At 43.6% G+C, this 6333-nt stretch overlaps 1 pseudogene; it reads right to left on the bottom strand.

Moving 5' to 3' along the window:
- Positions 1-699: 699 nt before the first annotated feature.
- On the bottom strand, positions 700-2660 carry LOC114698149 (annotated as a pseudogene).
- Positions 2661-6333: the final 3673 nt, after the last annotated feature.

The following is a 6333-nucleotide window of genomic DNA, read 5'->3' as shown; positions in this document are numbered from 1 at the left end:
ATTTAAGTTTTAAAGCATAAATACTTGCAGCTTAATCTGCACTGACAATGATTGTCAGAGCCTAGAATTCAACATTTACAAATTCTCATTCACACACACAAAACACACTATTATCACACAACTTGTGTCTTGAGAGAATCTTCTGCTTTTTAAATCTTTGGCCTCCCAGTCAATCCCAAATTCAACCAACTTTAACTAAAACTTCACTCAGAGTTTCACAAAGCTTTTCACCCACACATTAATGTTTCGTATTTCATCACTCAAAAAAGCCTAAACAGGAACATCAAGAAAAAAAAAAAAAAAAAAAAAAAAAAAAAAAAAAAAAAAAAAAAAAAATAAAAAAAAAGAACAAAAATACATAATCAAACAAACTGGACAGAACATTCACTGTGATTTTTTTCACTTAAATTTTTTATCTCTAGAACTTAATTAATTTTTATACAGCAATCTAAAATCAAAATACTAAAAAAAAAAATAGCAAGTGAAGTGAAAAGGGCAGAACACCCGATCGGTTCCACACAGGCAGACACCCCGGAGAACATCACCTACCATCCCGCCTTTCTTCACTGCACAAGCTAACAGATTAAGTATCTGTTTTCTTACATTAACTCCCTAGGATTTACTAAGGTTTTTGCAAGTCACTAGGTAACACATACAGTCCTAAGGAAATAATGTCACTTAAAAATCAGCACTGACACTAATTAAAGCGAGCTTGTGTGTGTCTACTGCCTTAAACTAAAAGTGAGGCATTGCTTACAAACTGTGATGAGCCGCCCTCCACCGGCCGGCTCACTACTCCTGCCCCTCGGCTGCTTTTTCAAGGAAGTATACATTAACCAGATGGCGATTGAGGTGCTTGCTGTAATCCTTTTCCTTTCTGAAAGACCGATCACAGAAAATACAAACAAACTCTCCCTCAGTTATTTTAACTGCCAACCCCTCCTTCCCACTTTTTGAACTTGCTTCTTGTGGCACTGGCCGAGCCCCATGCAGCCCAGAATCATCACTTCCCTCGGACATATTATCACTCAGGTCACTTCCATCATGACTGGATGCCTTCGTCTTCATCAATGTCCGGTGACTCGTTTTCAGCCAAAGTGATAGGAGACGAGGCCGTTACGGTTGGTGATGGGACGGAGGCAATGGTGACGCCAGTTCGGGTGCTGAGGCTTTCACAGGGACACTGTCTGGGTTCTGCTCAGTGTCCACTTCCATTTCACAAAGCCCAGCTGAACCAGTCTGACACTTAGCATGTAATATTTCACCACCTGACCCATTTGAGTTTTGTTCCGAGGATAAGACACTGGTAGATTCCTTGGGAGCAGCAAGCGTAGCTAGACTCTTGCCAGCTTCCTCTGTTCCCACTTTCTTGATAGGGGCCATTTTATTTCCTTCCCCATCAGAGCCAATTTCTTGGTCCTTGGGTGTCTCGTCTCTTCTTGAGTTTCCCTTTGGAAGATCCTGTGCGTGCCTGCTTCCCTTCAGCGCTATCTACAGCACTAAGCCAACTTCAATAAGGACTTGCTCCTGCCGCACCACCTCACTCCGCATGCCCGACCTCTCCTTGGTACTCTCTTTTCGGGGAGAAGACCTTTTGGTGACTGATTTCACTTGAAGAGGTGGCTCCATGACAGCAGGAGGCTCCTTCTGAACAGATCCCATGTGAGGAGGCCCTGTCTGAGCAACCTCCACCTGAGCATGGTCCAAAGGACAAAGCAGCCTCTTCTGACAATGTCCCTGCTGAGACTCCATGGGAGGAGGCGGCCCCATCTAATCAGGCTCCATGGGAGGAGGAGGCTCCATCCGATCAGGCTCCATGGGAGGAGGCTGTTCCATCTGAGTAAGCTCCATGGGAAGAGGCTGCTCCATCTTTTGAGGCTCCGTGGGAGGAGGCAGCTCCCTCTGAGGAAGCTCCAGGGGAGAAGGCAGCTCCCTCTGAGCAGGCTCCAGGGGAGGAGGCAGCTCCCTCTTAGGAAGCTCCAGGGGAGAAGGCAGCTCCCTCTGAGCAGGCTCCAGGGGAGGAGGCGGCTCCATCTGAGGAGGCTCCAGGGGAGAAGGCAGCTCCCTCTGAGGAAGCTCCAGGGGAGAAGGCAGCTCCATCTGAGCAGGCCCAGTCTGAGCAATATCCATGGGAGAAGGAAGCCCGGGCTGAGTAGAGCCTGTAGGGGTGACTACCACCTGAGTGAGTGCAGGACCGGAATAGACCTCCTCCTGAGCCAGCTCCATGGAAGGAGGCTCTGCCTGAGCCTTCTCCTTCTGCGTCTCCTGAGCAGGTCTGCTGCCTTTCTTACTTGATTTACCTTTTTGAGGTTTCTTCTTTGCACCTTTTTTAGTGGAAGTATTTTGCTTTTTATTGTCCCCCTTAGTCTCCTCCGTCTTGCTGTCATCCTTTGGCACCTTGGTACTATTTTTGGGTTTGCTTTCCATCTTTTTTTTTTCTTTTTTGTCACTGGTTCCTCGTTCACAGGCTCATCTGACGGATGGGCTTCAACATCCACCTTTCTTTTGTTCTTGGCTTTACTGACTTTTTCTTTATTATTTCCTGTATGTACATCTATGTGTTTCATCTCTGCTGCCTTAGTCTCCGTCGCGGATTTCCGAGTTCTGGTAGTTACCTGGACCACTGAGGCATTGCCACAAGACTTCTTCTCTTTTGAAACATCCTTTTTCTCTAGATATTAGGATAGCTACACCAGCTTGTTTCTTAGGTCCATTTGCTTAGAAAGCCTTTTCCCAGCCCTTTACTCGGAGGTAGTGTCTGTCTTTGAAGTTAAATTGTGTTTCTTGTATGCAACAGATGGATGGATCCCGTTTTCTTATCCATTCTGTTAGCCTGCGTCTTTTTATAGGTGAGTTGAGACCATTGATATTGATGGATATTAATGACCAGTGATTGTTAATTCCTGTTATTTTCTGTGGTTGTGTTGTGTTGTCCTTCTTTGGTGTATATTGGTGTGGGATTATCTATTGCCTGAGTTTTCATGGATGTGTTTAGCTTCTTTGGGTTGAATTTTCCCTTCTAGTGCTTTCTGTAGGGCTGGGTTTGTGGACAGGTATTGATTAAATCTGGTTTTATCCTGGAATATTTTGTTTACTCTGCCTATGGTGATTGAGAGTTTTGCTGGGATAATAGTCTGGGTTGGCATCCGTGGTCTCTTAGTGTCTGCATGAGATTTGTCCATGATCTTCTAGCTTTCATAGTCTCTATTGAGTAGTCTGGTGTTATTCTGATGGGTTTACCTTTATATGTTACTTGGTCTTTTTCCTTTGCGGCTCTTAATATTTTTTCTTTGTTCTGTGTGTTTAGTGTTTTGATTATTATGTGGCAAGGGGACTTTTTTTTTTGGATCCAGCCTATTCGGTGTTCTGTACGCTTCTTGTATCTTCATAGGTATTTCTTTCTTTAGGTTAGGAAAGTTTTCTTCTATGATTTTGTTGAATATATTTTCTGTGCCTTTGAGTTGGTATTCTTCTCCTTCTTCTATCCCTATTATTCTTAGGTTTGGTCTTTTCATGGTGTCCCAAATTTCCTGGACGTTTTGTGTTATGACTTTTTTGTCTTTAGTGTTTTCTTTGGCTGAAGAATCTATTTTCTCTATTGTGTCTTCAGTGTCAGAGATTCTCTGTTCCATCTCTTGCAATCAGTTGGTTATGCTTGTTTCTGTAGTTCCTCTTTGTTTAGTCAGGATTTCTATTTCCAGCATTCCCTCAGCATGTGTTTTCTTTATTGTCTCAAATTCATTTTTCAGATCTTGGAATGTTTCTTTCATCTGTTTAATTGCTTTTTCTTGGCTTGATTTGATTTCTTCCCATTTTTTGTTCGTTTTTTCTTCCATTTCTTTAAGGGAGTTTTTTATTTCCTCTTTAATGGAGTTTTTCATTTCCTCTTTAAGGGAAGTTTTTATTTCCTTTTTAAGGGAGTTTTTCATTTCCTCTTTAAGGAAAGTTTTTATTGCTTCTTTGAGGGAATGTTTTATTTCTTCTTTAAGGGCCTCTATCATCTTCTTAAAGTCATTTTTAGGGTTGATTTCTTCTGTTTCTTCTGTCATGGTATGTTTAGGTCTTGCGGGTGTAGAATCACTAGGTTCTGATGTTGCCATATAGGTCTTTATGTTGTTGCCTGTATTTTTGCACTGGTGTCTACTCATCTCTTCCTCTGTGCGTTGCAGGTGGTGTCTGTGTCTGAGAGTGCCTCTTTTGTTCTAATTTTTAGTCTTGGTTTAGTAGGGGTTCTTGGTTAAATTGGTGCTATTGGGCTGTTTCTTCAGGGGCAGCTGATTTCAGTCCGTGAATTATATACTTATGATTCTGGTGATCTGGTTTGGTGGCTGGGTAGCGCCTTCTTCTGTGTTCCCAGGTCACATTTTGTTCATTTGTCGACTCCTCAGCAGATCTTGTTTCTTCAGACTTCAAACTGTAGGCATCTGAATCCTCTCCCAGATGGGTTTCAGCTGAGCAGGGTAGTCTCACCAACACTTCTAAGTTGTTGGGTTTCACAGGATCAGCAGTTGGGCCCTGGGTTGTCCTCAGACGGAGTGTTCAGATTCGCTCCGGCTCCGACCCACGGAGACAGCCTCCTCCCCAGGTGTTGGGGCCAGGGGTGTCCCCGCTCCAAGCCGCATCTGCCTGTCTTCCTCCCCGGGCCTGTCCACCTCTGCGTTCCGCCACCACAGGCCCACCTGCATCTGCTTGTCTCTGCTGCTGCCGGGCATATATGTCCCTGTCAACTGCTGCTGGGTCCGTCTGCCTCCTGCTATTAATTCTTAATGGTTGTGGTCCTGTAGATCCAAACTATCTCTCTACTGGACTCATCAGCACCTTTCTTCTCCTCCTAGCCACTAGCTTGTGAAGTACCGCTTGCCGCCATCTTCCCCAGAAGTTAGTTTTTATAGGCAAAACCCATAAAATTTCTTAGAGGGGAGGGGGTTAGTATGGGTCCATCCTTGATTGGTCCAGTTTTTCCCGGGCCTGGACTTTATCTTATTCTAGCTTATCTGTTTGCCCTGTCAGGAGTTTTACAACTCATCTCTGGGGTCCATCATGTTATCTCCAGAGAGGGGCATCTCATTGTTAATTGGTTACCATCAAGACATCCTAACTCTGTTCTTTTGTTCCTGGGGCTGGCGCCATCATTTCTGGGGACTTGAAACTGGCCTGGGTCTATCTATATTGAGATATCTTTTTCTAAGGCCCCCTTTTTGAGACAATAGAGTGAGGGTCTTGTTGTGCCTAGATCGCATCCCCAAAGCTGCCACTGGATACTTTAGCTACAGAATGCAAAAGTAAGGTGTATTCTAAGTTTACAAGCCTCCAGGGAGGCTCTTCTAAATCTCTCACTCACAGCAGGGAGGTTGGAAGGAGCGCTCCCCTTTCTTTGTGAGGCTAGTTCTTAAAGGCACAGACCATATAATTTATTTTAACCCACCTCCCTTTTTTAGTCTTTTGGTCGAATATCCTGACTGTGTTTTCCAAAGTCCCTGTAGCAGATACAGCCACCTGGGGAAAAGGGGTCTAAGTTCTTATCTACACTTAGGAATCCTGGTTTAAGCTTCTCTTTGTCTGTAGGGGATAGAGTGGGGGGTTTTACTGAGGTATCACAACAAACACACACACACTGAGGCCTCAGCACCATCTGAACCTTAGGAGATTCATACTCATCCTTCAGGGAAGAGTGTTTGTTTGTTTTTGGTTTTTGTGTGTTTGTTTTTTTTTATGTTCAGAGGTACCTGGTCAGTTTGGGCAAATGTGAGAGAGAAGCCTATTCTCCCTGTAACCTTGTGATACAACATTGTTTCTGAGAACAATTTCCAAGTGAGACATTGATGTCACTGTGCAAAGATTGGCTTGCTTGGTGTCATTTCTAATATCTAAATTTAATGCAGCATTTTAGAGCATTGTTATTGCTATTCTTCACTGGCATTTAGTCCAGACGTTTCTTCTGTTCACAAAACATTTTTGTCTTCTGCCGCCTCTTTTTCACGTACGAATCTTCAAAACCTTGTATCTTTTTTTCTCTTCTCTCATCGGTAATTATGGTAGTTTTTAGCCCGTTTAAATTTTCCTTGGGTAAGTAAGGGTACACTGCCTTCCAAGTGCTGGGATTAAAGGCATGAGTCACCACACCCAGCTTTCTGGAGGACATTTAATCCACAAAAGACTGTTACATTTGTAAAGAGGGTTCACAGAAAAAACAGAATTGGAACAGGGTGTTGTGGCATATTCATATAATTCCAAGCACTTGGGAGGCTGAGGCAGTTGGAGCCAGGTTTTGAAGCTAGCCTGGACTACATCACAAGACCATTTTTCAAAAAACAATGAAAGTAAGTGAATAAA

Source organism: Peromyscus leucopus, chromosome 19 (assembly GCF_004664715.2).
Source record: "Peromyscus leucopus breed LL Stock chromosome 19, UCI_PerLeu_2.1, whole genome shotgun sequence".
NCBI classification, from domain to species: Eukaryota; Metazoa; Chordata; class Mammalia; order Rodentia; family Cricetidae; genus Peromyscus; species Peromyscus leucopus.
The sequence above is the reverse complement of the archived record's forward strand: the minus strand, read 5'-3'. Positions and strand labels throughout refer to the sequence as shown.